The sequence below is a fragment of the Megalobrama amblycephala genome, unplaced genomic scaffold (genome assembly GCF_018812025.1).
Source record: "Megalobrama amblycephala isolate DHTTF-2021 unplaced genomic scaffold, ASM1881202v1 scaffold415, whole genome shotgun sequence".
Lineage (NCBI taxonomy): Eukaryota > Metazoa > Chordata > Actinopteri > Cypriniformes > Xenocyprididae > Megalobrama > Megalobrama amblycephala.
Window position 1 is genome coordinate 299,405 of NW_025953364.1, and position 14,017 is coordinate 313,421.

Sequence of the window (14,017 nt, forward strand, 5' to 3'; positions counted from 1 at the left end):
ACTGTACAATGAAGTCCACCAGTCTCTTTTCCTCTGCAGTGCGGTCAAAGACAGCCTGCATGAGGGCTGGAATTTCCTCAGTGATGGCACGCTTTCTTGGCACTCTGAATATTGGCTGAAAGGTTCCCTGTAACAAGCTTCTGGCCTCATCAGTCCAGAAGGCAAACCTCTGCCCATACCTTTCAAACATTAACAAGATTAATCTAGAATATTGCATAAAAATTTCTTTGGTGTCTACTTAAAACATTAACTTAATGATGTCATCAGGTGAATATACACATATTTTTAACATACACATACATATACACACATATGTGTATATGTACACATACACACATATTTTTAATTTGTCCCTTTCCTTCAATATAAACAAGTATGTGTATAAGAAACATTTAAAGTATCACTTTCACCCTTCTGAATCAACTCACCTCCTGGAATTGAAACCCTGTGCCTGTCACAATGGAGAGTGTATACTGAAACAGAAGAAGGAAAACATCTTATTTACTATGTTGACAGAAACATGCATTTGCTTACCACACACACACACACACACACACACACACACACACACACAAATGGACACTTTACCATAAGCATAAAAATCCCACAGTCATTTCCACAGATCTGGTGTGGCAAGCCCTAAAATCAACCAAAAAAATAAGGTAAGATTAGTTGAAACATACATGAAACATGACTGTAGATCAAAGCTACTGTCTTCTCTGTCACATGTCTTGTATATGAAATGCAAATTACAGGCAATCATATTTCATTGTAATATCAAATGATGCAATATATTATTCACCACAATATCATGCCCAGTCTTCTCAGTCCAGCTCCCTGTATCAATTTTCTGAGCAAGATCTCTATACAAGCAAAAATATAAATAATTTGAAACAGATAGATGTGACAACCACTGAGACGTTATCAGCTGAAACATATCAGTACAGGCTATAGGAACGTAGCCAAAATGTAAGTTGCTATATGAACATAGCAAACAGTAAGCCTCAAATGTGGACCTAAATATGGCTCTGTACTCAGCATCACCGAACCCAGACTCATGCAATGTGTACTGCGAGTCTAAAAAGAGGATCTCTCTCAGGAGTGGCTTCATGATCTATAATGTGATAATGGTTAAAGACATTCACATAAGTTTAAAAGTCATTAGGACAAAGAGTAGAGCTGCAGTTCACTTTGTTGGAATACACATGAACTAACCAACTTAATTACCAATACGTATACTATGTAGTATTTAGTAACAGTAACATTCCCTTACACAGAGAACAAAGTGTTCTGGCCCGTTTGCTTTGGTCCAACCTGGAAAGACTAAGAAGTCTTTCATGTCGACATCCTCCTAACATTACAGTTTTTTACAGACGCTAGGACACATTTCTCAATACTTAGGTCACTTTTGCAAAACTCTTCACACAGTGAGCACAACAGAAGTCTATGTGGGCTAAACTGAGGATCAATTATCATTGCTTTGGCACAAAATGCATTCAATGACTACATCTCATGAGTTCTTTTCTCACTCAGACACAACAACTGCCAAAACTCTTTGTACGTACAGGCCAATTTGCACATGCTTACATACTGTTTTCAAAACTGTTAAACTTATGTTCAAAACAATAACATAATACAAAACTGAATAAGACAGCAATTTTCTACATTCCTACAGTAATAACATTTTAATGAAATATATTTTAAATCTTAAAATTAAATGCTATAAAAACAATTGAATTGTATCTGTATCAGTGGATGGTGTGTATACAAATTCTTGTATTTTGGAATTACTCAGTGCAAAAAAATAAAAATAAATAAACGACATAAAATGTCGACGAATTCTGCATCATGTCTGATTTATTCCAGTAGCATATATTGCAGTGAATTATATACAGAAATGTGTCCTTGTTTTACACAAGAAAACATTGTATAATGCTACATGTTGTTAAAGGTGGTACAGAGGTTCTTTTCGTCGACTGAGTTTTTGAAATGAGCGCATGCATAAGAACAACCCCCCTCCTTCACAGCTCATTTCGAGTGAACGCCTCCCAAAACTCGTGCACGAGTGTTTGTTTACCACCGGCATTCGCTGTGTTATTAAGCCGGGCACACATTTAACGACTAGCTAAAACATTCTGACTGAGCTCAACATACAGCGATTGTTTCCTGCTCCTGAAGCAGATTTATATACTTTCACATGGAGTTTGAACACCGACTGTAATCGCAGACTGAACGCAACTGGCTCTGACTGGACGCGTTTGAGCGCGATCAGTCATAAGTATCAATTTACATTCATAATCAGCCTTACAATCGTTAAGTGTGTGCGTGACTTAAAGCCGTGGATTCATTATGTCGGACTCACCGCAGGTAACTCATAATCTGCAGTTGTTACTCCTGTCTCCTGACAAAAACATTGCATGCGGCGCCTGTGGAGTGTGGAAAGTTACTGGAGCGCGCAGCCGCACTCGTCTCTCACAAGGAACGTCACGGCAGTGATTGACAAGCCAGAGGGCCAATCGTTTATGCGATGATCACGTAAACGATTGGCTGATGTTTTTAAGGCCCTACCTCGTGCACAGATGATGTATATTAATATTATTCCTTTCAGTGCACCTAATAAATAGTCTTTTATCAGTTAGTAAAGACAGTTTCAAGTAATATTGCAAAAATGTATAAAACAAAACATCCTCTTTAGCACCTTTAAGTGTTTTTTAGGTAATTGTTTTGTGGGTGACAAAGTGTGTTTGTCCGCTGTCAACCTTTGCTAGTGCTCTGGAAGAATGAGTTGATTTGAGACCTGAATAAAGTGTTTTGGTAGTTGTAGTGCATTTTGAATGTGAAATGAACTGCTTTGCCAAGCTGAAAGTTGGTTAGGAGAACTGTGTGAAGAGTTTTGCAAAAGTGACCTAAGTATTGAGAAATGTGTCCTAGTGTCTGTAAAAAACTGTAAGCAACATGAGACTACCATTAGTGTTGTTTCTTGACTATCAGCACAATTGCAGATTTTACATTGATTTTATTCATTTAATGAACGAATAGTTGCAATAAGCGACTTACACTTTTAAATGGAATACATTAAATTAGTTAAAGCGAAAAGATCTCAGACTTTGCAACGTCCATCTTTACAATAAATATTTACACCTGTTGCATCAACTAAAACTACAATGAGGCAGAACTATGCCTGTCGTAGACAATGCGTGTCCACGCTGACACATTCTTACGCTGTGATAGCTGAGATGACATTCACACTGCAATGGCTACAACTACCAATATAGGACTGAACTGCTCAAGACATGGTAACAAGTGAAGCCACCCCAAGCCACGATTTCATTGAGTTCACATTTTCTAACAAGTCTGCATTGCGCATGTCTCCTTGCTCATTCCCATGACCGATTAAAAATGAAGCTTTATGTGACACTGGGTTTTACTGACGTCTCTCTGTGGCTGAAAAAAAATAATTTTGTGATAAAACTGATAGAATTTGAAAGCTGATACTTTATTTCTGATTAAAAGTAACAAAGCACAAAACTTAGTGTGATTATTGAACTGCAGGCACACTAGAAATAATGAATGGAATTAAAGATGTTAAATATTTCCAAGCATTTACATTGTCCTTCCAATAAAAATGTCAAATGGTACAGCTTCTTTTAATAATCCCAGATCATATATAATATTTTACTGCATAATTAGGCTACAAATCAATTGTGAAATTGATTTTCTTAGGATTTTAGCTGGGGAAAGCCAGGAGCTGTGCTATTGTCATGAAGACCCTTCTTTCAGTAGCAGAGCAAACTAATGTTATTAATGTTTGTCAGTCCCCTTAAACCAGGATTGAGGCTAGGTTTGTGTGTTGTGTGTAAAAGTGGCCTCATAAACCACAAAACCACAATTTGGACCGACCCCGCAAGACTGTGAAATGTCACATATTTAATATCTGTGTGTTATAAAAGTGAAATTGTTTTTTTGAAGCCTGATTTGATGTCGACACGACTTTCATGTCGATTGGATGTTAGGAAAGGTGTGTCCCCGTAAACCACCAAAAAGTCACAATGACCTCATAAACCACATATGTCAGTATGTGTGTGTGTGTGTGTGTGTGTGTGTGTGTGTGTGTGTGTGTCACCTACAGGTTTTCTTTTCTTACTGGCTAAATGTTTTGTGCCCAATATTTAATTAGATTGTTTTAAAATATATGAATACATTTCTCTCTGGTTTTGTTTGGCAGCTGTAGTTCTCTTTATGTTTATTAGAAGAGCAGAAATTAAAATCACAAAATTAAAAATTAAAATAAATATGAAGAGACTAAATTTTAATTGGTAAGATGAATCTAAACTCAGTAATTGTCCCAAAGTATATTGATTTACCCCATTACAATAGTCCATTTACAGTTACTATCATAAAAATACACTTACTTGTAGGGTTAAAATTGTACATAAGGCACATTTAATGTCCAACATCAAATATTTTAGCGAAATGTATATTTTAGAATTATTGCGCTTCTATTGCGTCCCGTCTGTTTAGCACGCAGCAAAATGGAAATATTATCATGACTTTCTAACATTTACAGATGGAGAATAAACTTGTGAAAAGTAAGTTATGCACTGAAAACACATGTCTTAAACACATAAAATAGCACAAAATGTACATGCCGTTTCCTATGGTGGATCGATTTGATCCATGATCGACCTCTAGGGCTGCTTAAAAAAGCGTGCACGCGAAATTATCTTGACTAGGTGAACCTGGATTGATTTAGCGGGACAGCGTGAACTTCAATTACCTTTTATGAAACCGCTTTAGCCCCAACTCATTTGTTAGGTTAATTCAAGTCAGGTTTTGGAGTTTAATCCTCGCTTTTCTTAGCATCTTTTATGAAACAGCCCTCAGGTACTTCAGGCTTAAAGGGATAGTTCACCCAAAAGCGAAAATTCAGTCATCATTTACTCACCCTCAAGTTGCTCCAAACCTGTATGAATTTCTTTCTTCCGTTGAGCGCAAAAGAAGATATTTTGGGTAATTGGAAGAATATGGGTAATTAATCATCTCAAACAGATACTATAGAAGTCAATAGAGCCATCAACTGTTTGGTTGAAGAAACTGAAGAAAGAAATTCAGACAGGTTTGGAACAACTTGAGGCTGAGTAAACGATGACATAATTTTTATTTTGGGTGAACTATCTCTTTAAGAGTTAGCTGTCAGTGGGTAATAAAGACAACGAAAAGAGAAAAGTGGATACAAAAAAATAGGAGTTTCACTCTAAAGTGCTACAGTTAATGGAGCAAACATCTGTCTGTAAAATGCAATATGAAATTTTACAAATGCAGTCTAGTCTTTGTCTGACTATTTCAAACTAAGTTTAAACAGTAGTTCAATTTATAAACAAATATATGGATTTATATTATATTTTTAACAGTTAATTAATCATTTCAGGCGTTAGGCTTCTTCTCAAAACAAAACAATATTTACAGTAATTGATGCATTTTTGCAACTTGAAGCGTGTTTGTAACGTTAAGTATGAGGGGTAATATTTTCTTACAACACTGCCACCTGGTGTTCAACATCATCATTATGACGTTTCCTGTTATCGTGTTGCATCTTATCTCTCTGAAATGTATAGTAGTCAACATCTGAAGTGGATCAAAAAAGTGAATCAAAGTTCTCCTAAGAACGAAGCTGTCCTAAGAAGAAGGTTTTAGGTCAACTTTGATGAAGGTTTTGATCCACTTCAAATGTTGACTACTGTATTTGCATAAGCACTTCAGTCAGTCTCCATTGATTAAACAGCAGAATCACATTCATTTGTAATAATAGCAGAGTTTTTACAGGTTTAATAAAATATGCAAATGTTTATGCAGATAGCAATCGTACAATAACAATAATGGTAACACTTTACAATAAGGTTCATTAGTTAATGTATTAACTAACATGAACTAACCATGAGCAATACATTTGTAACTGTATTTTAGTCTTTGTTAACATTAGTTAATAAAAATACAGCTGTTCTTAGTTTGTTCATGTTAATTCACAGCATATTATCTAATGTTAACAAATACAACTCTTCATTTTAATAATGTATTAGCAAATGCTGAAATTAACATTAACAAAGATTAATAAATGCTGTATAAGTGCAGTTCATCATTAGTTCATGTTAACTAATGTTACTAATGAACCTTATTGTAAAGTGTTACCATAATAATAATAATAATAATAATAATGAATCTGGCTTTTGTTTCAAAACAGAATAATTGTTTTTTGTAGCGATTAACCGTCATGGTTTTTCTCTTGAATTCGTTTAAGCAAGACAATTCTAGTTTACTCTGTAAACTCTAAAATGTATTGCTATTGAGGTGAATGTCTAAAAAAACATTTTCCATCTAAATTAGTTAACCAATGATTAAAGATGAAATAGGACTTTTTTAAAGTTTTAAGCATTTTTTGGAATGTTTGCTTATAGTGTTACACATAAGAATATAGAAAAAACACAAAGTAACCCGAGTTTTGCATTGTGTAAATCTGCTTGGTGGTGCAACTGGTAAAGCGAGCGCGCTTGTGTGGCAGCGACCCGGGTTTGAATCCATGGGTGTACATATATCTGTTCCCAATGTCTCTCTGATCTCTAGATAAGTGAGCTTTACTGGTATACTAGGGGGTGTCTGTAAAATACCAGTAAAAGGCAAATTCCTAAGCTGTGCCATTATTTTTAAAGATCACTTTAATGTATTAGAAGCACACAATAATGATGCCATTAGCACACTTCAAGTTTACAATTAATACAACCTGAACTTCAGCACTGCTTTTGGACAACTAAAATGCATTTAGTACAAAATGAGTTGATCCACTTGAACAGACTTTAAGTATAACAATTTACAGTGTGCCACAAATACATTTAGTTACACTAAATTACATTTGAATAAATGCTTAAGTGCTATTTTTTCACTAAGGAAGGATTGATTAAAGCCAGCTTCCAGGCAAGTACAAGGTGTGGCGTTAAATTGTGTGACACTGAAGTTGTGTGAAATCCACTGTCCACAGTAATTCAGGAAAATGGCTGGGCTTGACACGACGCTTGTCTGAAACATGGTGGTCTGGCCTGGAAGAACGGAGTCCAAATGTAAGCCTCCAGCACTTCCTGTCAGGCTGCAAGGTGGGGCTCGCACAAGGCCGCTATCAGTGGGACGCGATAATGTTCTGAGTAGGTTGGTGGCACACAAACAGTTCACAAGTAGAGGACAGTTGCCATCAGTGTCATCATGCAGGGGTGAAAGGGGAACGTCCCGGGGTTAAAGCCGTAAACCGTCCCCGGGGTCCCAGTCTGATGACCCCGCAGCTGAGCTATAGGCCCTGAGCTGCCAATGCAGGGGAACCTGCCAAATAATGAGAGCATGATATTAAGGTCAAGAGGTGGCAAGAAGGCCTGAATCTATCAAAAAAACATCTCTCCATCTCTTTACACTCATCAAGGTTTGACACAAACAATTTTACTGTCACTCATGTCAGAGCTTTATATGTTTTTCAAGCAATGTCATTTCCATTTTGTACCTGTTGTTGGTCTCACCTTTGGACACACGTGGTCTTATCCACGCTCCAGGGTTAAAGCGTGAACCGTCCCCGGCTGATGACCCATACAGCTGAACTATAGGCCCTGAGCTGCCAATGCAGGGGAACCTGGCAAATAATGAGAGCATGATATTAATTATGGTCAAGAGGTGCCAAGGCGGCCTTAATCTGTCAAAAAAAATAAAATTAACTTACTTTTCTTATGCTTCAGTTTTTCTTTTAAACCAGTCATGCTTCAACATAGCCTGTAACGTCATCCGTGACTTTACATCATGAAGGTGCTCAAGAAGATCCAGGCATTCTGTAAACATTTTTTATAAGAGATCTGATTATCATGTTTGACTGAGACATGTAGTTCATGTAAGGTAATGTTACCATGAAATACACTGCATTTGTTACTATGACTTTCTCTGGATGCCCACTGATAATTTTACGGTCACTCATGTCAGGGCTTTATATGTTTTTCACACTAGTTATTGGTCTCACCTTTGGACACGCGTGGTCTCATCCAAAAGCAACGACTTATTCTCGGGACCATCAGATCCAGCAGTATGCGTAAGTCCTCAGTTGTTGCCCATTCAGCATATTTTCTGATTGCACTGATTAATAGAGGTTCAGCATCTCCTGTAAGCAACACATGCTCAGTGTTCAGTAAAACACCATCAGTGAACTGTAGTAAATAAGTCATCAGTGAACTGTGCTTAAAAAGCCGACTCACGTCTTTCTTCGACGAGCAGCGCGCCTCCAAAGTCCATCAGCTTTACATGCAGGGTTTTTGTGTGGACAAGGATGTTTTTCATATACGTGCCGCGATAAACACCACGACTCATGCAGTGCTGATGAAGAGCAACAATGAGCCCCTGAATGATGAGTTTCACCTCGGTTTCGGTCAGGTTACTGCTGTTTCGTTGGACATAATCAAACAGGCTGATGTAGGAACGTGGATACTCCATAATCAAGATGTCTTGATCTTCCATGACAAAGTGATCATATAGTTGTACGAGATGCTCGCTAGTTGGAGGCTTTTGCACCATCAACATTGCAGCTGCCTCTTGACTTAAAGGGTTGGAATACCCAGGCTAAAGAAAAGAGATTGACAAAAGCTTAGTTAACTCCTTACCGATCTCAAATCTCCTAACTAAAGGCCCGGTACACTTCATTTTCCACTCTAGGGCTGCCGAAGATGAAAGCAATGTACTTTACAACTGATGTTTCTAGGCTATTTCAATTATATCTTACTCTGTCCACATACAAACTTTAATCAATTACCAAATTAGAATTTAATAAAACATTTTATGAAGAATAAAGTCTTTTCAACTTACCAATTCCACTAGTTTCTCAGGCCGGTTCTTCTTAATAAATTTGATCAATACCTGAAAAATGAAGAACATTTTTGTAAACTGATTTATTTTTGATTGTGTACATCTAATCTAACAGTCTGTACCTTTTTGATCAAAACTGTAAACACTGATGTTTTCATCAGGACTGAAAGAGTAAAGACAGAAATATACAGAATATATGAATATATATGTGTCTACAGAAAGGGCAACATACTCGTTTGTCATCGGAGTTTCGAAATCCTAGATGATAACTGACACCACGTCTCGACTTCAGTTTCTTTACCACATCATAAAGAGATTCAAAGCATCCTGAAAAATGCACAACAACATGTTAATATACAGCATGAGAATGAACTCCAGCAGCATCTGCTTGTGACGAAATACACCTGTGCAGATCAGCAGAAGACGAGGAAAAATGAAAACTAAACCCAGAAACATCAGGCTGACATAGACATGAATCAGAGTGGTAATATCTGGAGACTCACGGTCTGTTGGCTCAGACTCCTGCGGATCTGTGCCTGTCGGATCCACGCCGGATGTGTGTGGAAGCTCCTGCGATGGATCCTCAGGCACAAAAGCACACACTTGGGTTTCTTCCTGGGTTTGGAAGGATCCTTTTATCGACTTCCACGCTCTCCGGAGGCCAGCAAGGAATTTCCTCCATTTTGTGCGCTTTTCTGCAAACAATCAGAGTGAGAAAGAGCTTTATTGCCAGGTATGTTTACACATGAGAGACAGAATGACAGTGACAAGACAAATAATAAAAATAGAATAAGTAAATAAGAAATAACAACATGCAAAAAATATATTTAAAAAAAAATACACAATAGACAAAAATAGATAGTACATGTATGAATATTGATTAGAAACATCTGTTTTTATCAGCACAGATTACAGCTGAATGATTCACTAGTAAAACTGTCCTAATGTAGAGCTGCTTTATGTTGCGAGTTCATGAGAGTTTCTGGGCCAATTTCCAACAACACTAGAAAGAGTACAAACTCAGTGCTGATGCTGTTTCACATTGAAGTCACACCGTAATTATCCTAATTGTGCGTACCATAAAGGGCACTAACCTAATGCCAGTTTTTTCCCCAAATTGGTTATTAATCTGTGTGCACTCATGACATACTAAGAAAGCAAGAGGGAATGAGAATAAATAAAGGTGTGCGTTTGTGTGTTGTGAAGTCAAATGTGTTTGTGTGTGTATGGGTGTGAGATTGGTAAAGAGAAATCTGATTGGCTAGTTTAGTTTTTAGTAATTGGCGCTTTTTCCACACGCTAAAAAAATGACCTTACAGATCTTTTGGTGGTCTTTCAGGTGAGGAACCAGCAGAAGACGAGGAAAAATGAAAACTAAACCCAGGAACATCAGGCTGACATAGACATGAATCAGAGTGGTAATATCTGGAGACTCACTGTCTGTTGGCTCAGACTCCCGCGGATCTGTGCCTGTCGGATCCACTCTGGATGTGTGTGGAAGCTCCTGCGATGGATCCTCAGGCACAAAAGCACACACTTGGGTTTCTTCCTGGGTTTGGATGGATTCTTTCTTAGACTTCCTCCCTTGTGTGCGCTTTTCTGCAAACAATCAGAATGAGAAAGAGCTTTATTGCCAGGTATGTTTACACATGAGAGACAGAATGACAGTGACAAGACACAGATAATAAAATAGAAGAAGTAAACAGGAAATAACAACATGCAAAAAATATATTTTTAAAAATACACAATATACAGTATATGAATGAATGTTGATTAGAAACATTGTTTTTATCAGCACAGATTACAGCTACATGATTCACGAGTAAAACTGTCCTAATGCAGCGAGTTCATGTGAATAATTAGCAGGTTTTGCATTGTTTCTGTGCTCAGCAAATTTCCAAGAACACTTGAAAAGTTAAAAACACAGTGCTGATGCTGTTACATAGAAGTCACAAAGTAATTGTCTCCTGCAGTTTGACTTATTAACGTTATCAGTTACCTGTTGAATCGTCCTCCCAGGCGACTGTAGGGACAGCCGGTGGTCGAGGCGCCTCTGTCGGGAGCTGTTGGCAGCTGCTACTGCAGGCCTTTCTGTCAGCCGGCTTCACAGCGCCACTCAGCGGCTCAACTTGAGCGTCCTCGAATGAGTCCAAGCTGCTGCAGCTTTCCAGCTCCAGTGGAAAGTTGGCAAACATAGTGTCCAATGTAACAGTCGCCAGATGCTCCATCTCAACGAGCTGTGAACACTGTATTTGCCTGTTGGTTCTAGCGGTAGACTTGTAACACTCAGTACTACAGATCGATCGCAAGAGACCAAAGAGCAGCTTTAAACTCTGACAAAGAGTTGAATTTCAACTGACTCGATTTATGAAGCGGCTGCGCGCACTGTGACGTCACAATAACGCGTTCCACGATTCACGATTCCAAGCGGTCTGGAAGAAGGGGCGGGGCACAATTTCATTGGTTGATAATTCAGCAAATCTTATTGGCTTAGACGCTTCGAGCCTGAGCGTAAACATTCCTTTATGTATGATTTTGTGAATGATTTGGCCATATACAGAAATATTAAGTGCTAACTATGAATGTGATATTTTCCAAGTAAAATAAAAAGTTGTATAAAGAAGCACATGGTGCATTTGGAATAAAAAATAAATAAAAAAAGACCACATCATACAGATCTATTTGTATACACGATCTAATAAATTAAATTAATAAATTACATCCAACCAACACATTTTTTTTTAATATATACAATTAAAAAAAGATGAGTCACTGATTCTTTGGCATTGCCACAAAATTCGCATCAGTTTTCAATATTCAAATGGAAATGTTCAAGCAACTCCTTGACAGGGTAAATTCTGTGTACAATTTTATAGGGCACTTCTCTAATTTTATTATTAATAAAAAAAAAAAAAAAGTGCATTTGTTATTACCATACTCTTTTCCAGTTAATATTTTCATATTTAGTAGATCAAAACACTGTTGAACAAGGCAAATAGTTTTATATATATATATATATATATATATATATATATATATATATATATATATATATATATATATTTGTTACTGCATTTATCTATTACTATATTAATATCTCCCATAAATATTGTATCACTGCAAAAACTGGTTTGACGATCAACATTTATAGGATAGAATCCAGGATTTCGTAACAACTCTGTCAGGGATTGCATCAAAGATAATAGCATATTCTTTTGGCCTCACAAGAATCATAAATCTATTGATAAATTCAGAATATGTTAAAAGTAAATCTTGTTCATTAAGCAGCTGACTAACAGTAAGAATTCCATCCAACATCCCATTTCTGATTAAAGATTGACTTCTTTTTGTACTAAGATGTCTTTATTATTCCATATGAAGTATTGATGCGGTGAAACATTATTTTTATAGATTAATTGCCAAGCCAGCAGTGCCTGCTTATGAAAGTTTGCTGGTTTAACTGGGATTTTTTCGACCAAAAAAATACATTTTAAAAGAAAATGAATGCCACCCAAAGACTTAAATATGAAAACATTACATGCATCTTTATTTTTAATAAATCCAATTATCTATTTTATCTTAACCCTCTGGAGTCTGAGGCTGATTTGGGGCCTGGAGAAGTTTTGACATGCCCTGACATTTGTGCTTTTTTCAGTTGTTCATAAACATATTAATGACACAAGTGTCATTACACTGTATTCAGCACAAACTAGGCTACCATAATATGTGAGGAACATGTGTGTACATGTTTGTGTTTTTGAAGGAATAACGTTTATGCGTGGTTACTGAAAAAACAAAAAACTTAAGTCACTGATATAAGGCCAATAAAAGTATATTAAATCTGTGTTCACAAGACTTTTGGGTATTGAAGGTTGTAGACTAGAGTTTTTGCTTCAAAATTATGTAAAAATTATGCTGACTACTCTTTCATTTATAACAATATACTGATTTAGTTTTTGTAAGACACTTTTTGCCAAGAAACACGGTATGCGAGGAGGCGTGAATCTCCATGAATAATGGCTCATTCTCACCTGTGAAGACAAAAGAATTGAATAGTAATGACCTGAAAAGACTTGCATATTAATGAGGCATTTCAGTCAGGTAGGCTGTGAAAAAAAACTTCTGTGATGTCTCAAGGTCATCATGGTATATGAAACATACAGAAAAATTTTATTACAATATAAAATAATGGTTTTATATTATACTTTAAAATATAATGTATTTCTGTGATGCAAAGAGTCTGAATATAGGCTTTTAGTTTAAAAGCATGCACATTTGGAGAAATATAGGATTCTCATATGTTTATGTCAATTTTCTATACAGAGGAGTTATTTTTTATTTAATATTCATTGTTATCTCTATGAGCGCTGGTGTTTGCAATTCATACTGCAGCCGGAGGGCGCTGTGTGCATTTTAGTCCACAAATTCACCTAAGAAGAAGACGATATTCCATGAATGGTGTTTACCAATTCATACTACAGCCGGAGGGCGCTAAAGAAACAAAAACTCACTTAAAACTTATCAATAGAAGAAACCAAACAGGAATTTACTGAATGTCTTCCAGAGATCGCTAACCATGGCTTTTTCGTCCAGATAAACAATTTTCAAGGCAATAAATACACGATTGAGATGATGAATGCATGTGTTGTCTCTGAATTTGCCTGTGAATAGCGCTGGCTCCGTGGGTGTGGCCGCATTAGTGGGTAATGAGCTGAATCACGGACTTCTGACATGGCTCTCTTTTCATACAGATTACATAAACACAGAATGTTTGTTTTCGATTTGACTTACATGATTTAAAACCTGACATTTCAACGTTTTGTTAGACATAAGTATGATTTTTTTGTGATTAGTATTCACTAAGTTACAGTTCATTTTCTGAGAACTATCAGATTGGACTTCGTTCAGAGGGAGATGAGAGATCACGCATCATGTTAGTTTTCTTTATTTTACAAAAAGCACAACATTTTGTTTTTACTCTGAGTGTATACAAATAAAAGGAGATATTCTATAGTTTCAATTGATGTATTACTTATGTCTCTATGACAAAAAATGACAGAGTATTTTAAGTCTGTTTTGCTGCAATGTGAAAAAAAACCTGCAAAACGCGCCGGCGCGTTTTTAGACCTCAGAGTGTTAA

General features: G+C 36.7%; 2 long non-coding RNA genes across 2 annotated transcripts; both read right to left on the reverse strand.

Moving 5' to 3' along the window:
- Window positions 1-415: 415 nt before the first annotated feature.
- LOC125261438 lies at window positions 416-1,297 on the reverse strand. Its single transcript, XR_007183293.1, has 3 exons — window positions 803-1,297; window positions 589-639; window positions 416-473 (listed from the first exon to the last, which is right to left on the reverse strand). It is a non-coding gene; the product is annotated as an uncharacterized LOC125261438 (long non-coding RNA).
- Window positions 1,298-6,926: 5,629 nt separating this feature from the next.
- On the reverse strand, window positions 6,927-8,394 carry LOC125261437. Its single transcript, XR_007183292.1, has 5 exons — window positions 8,274-8,394; window positions 8,042-8,179; window positions 7,751-7,856; window positions 7,554-7,663; window positions 6,927-7,362 (listed from the first exon to the last, which is right to left on the reverse strand). It is a non-coding gene; the product is annotated as an uncharacterized LOC125261437 (long non-coding RNA).
- Between the last annotated feature and the right edge of the window lie 5,623 nt (window positions 8,395-14,017).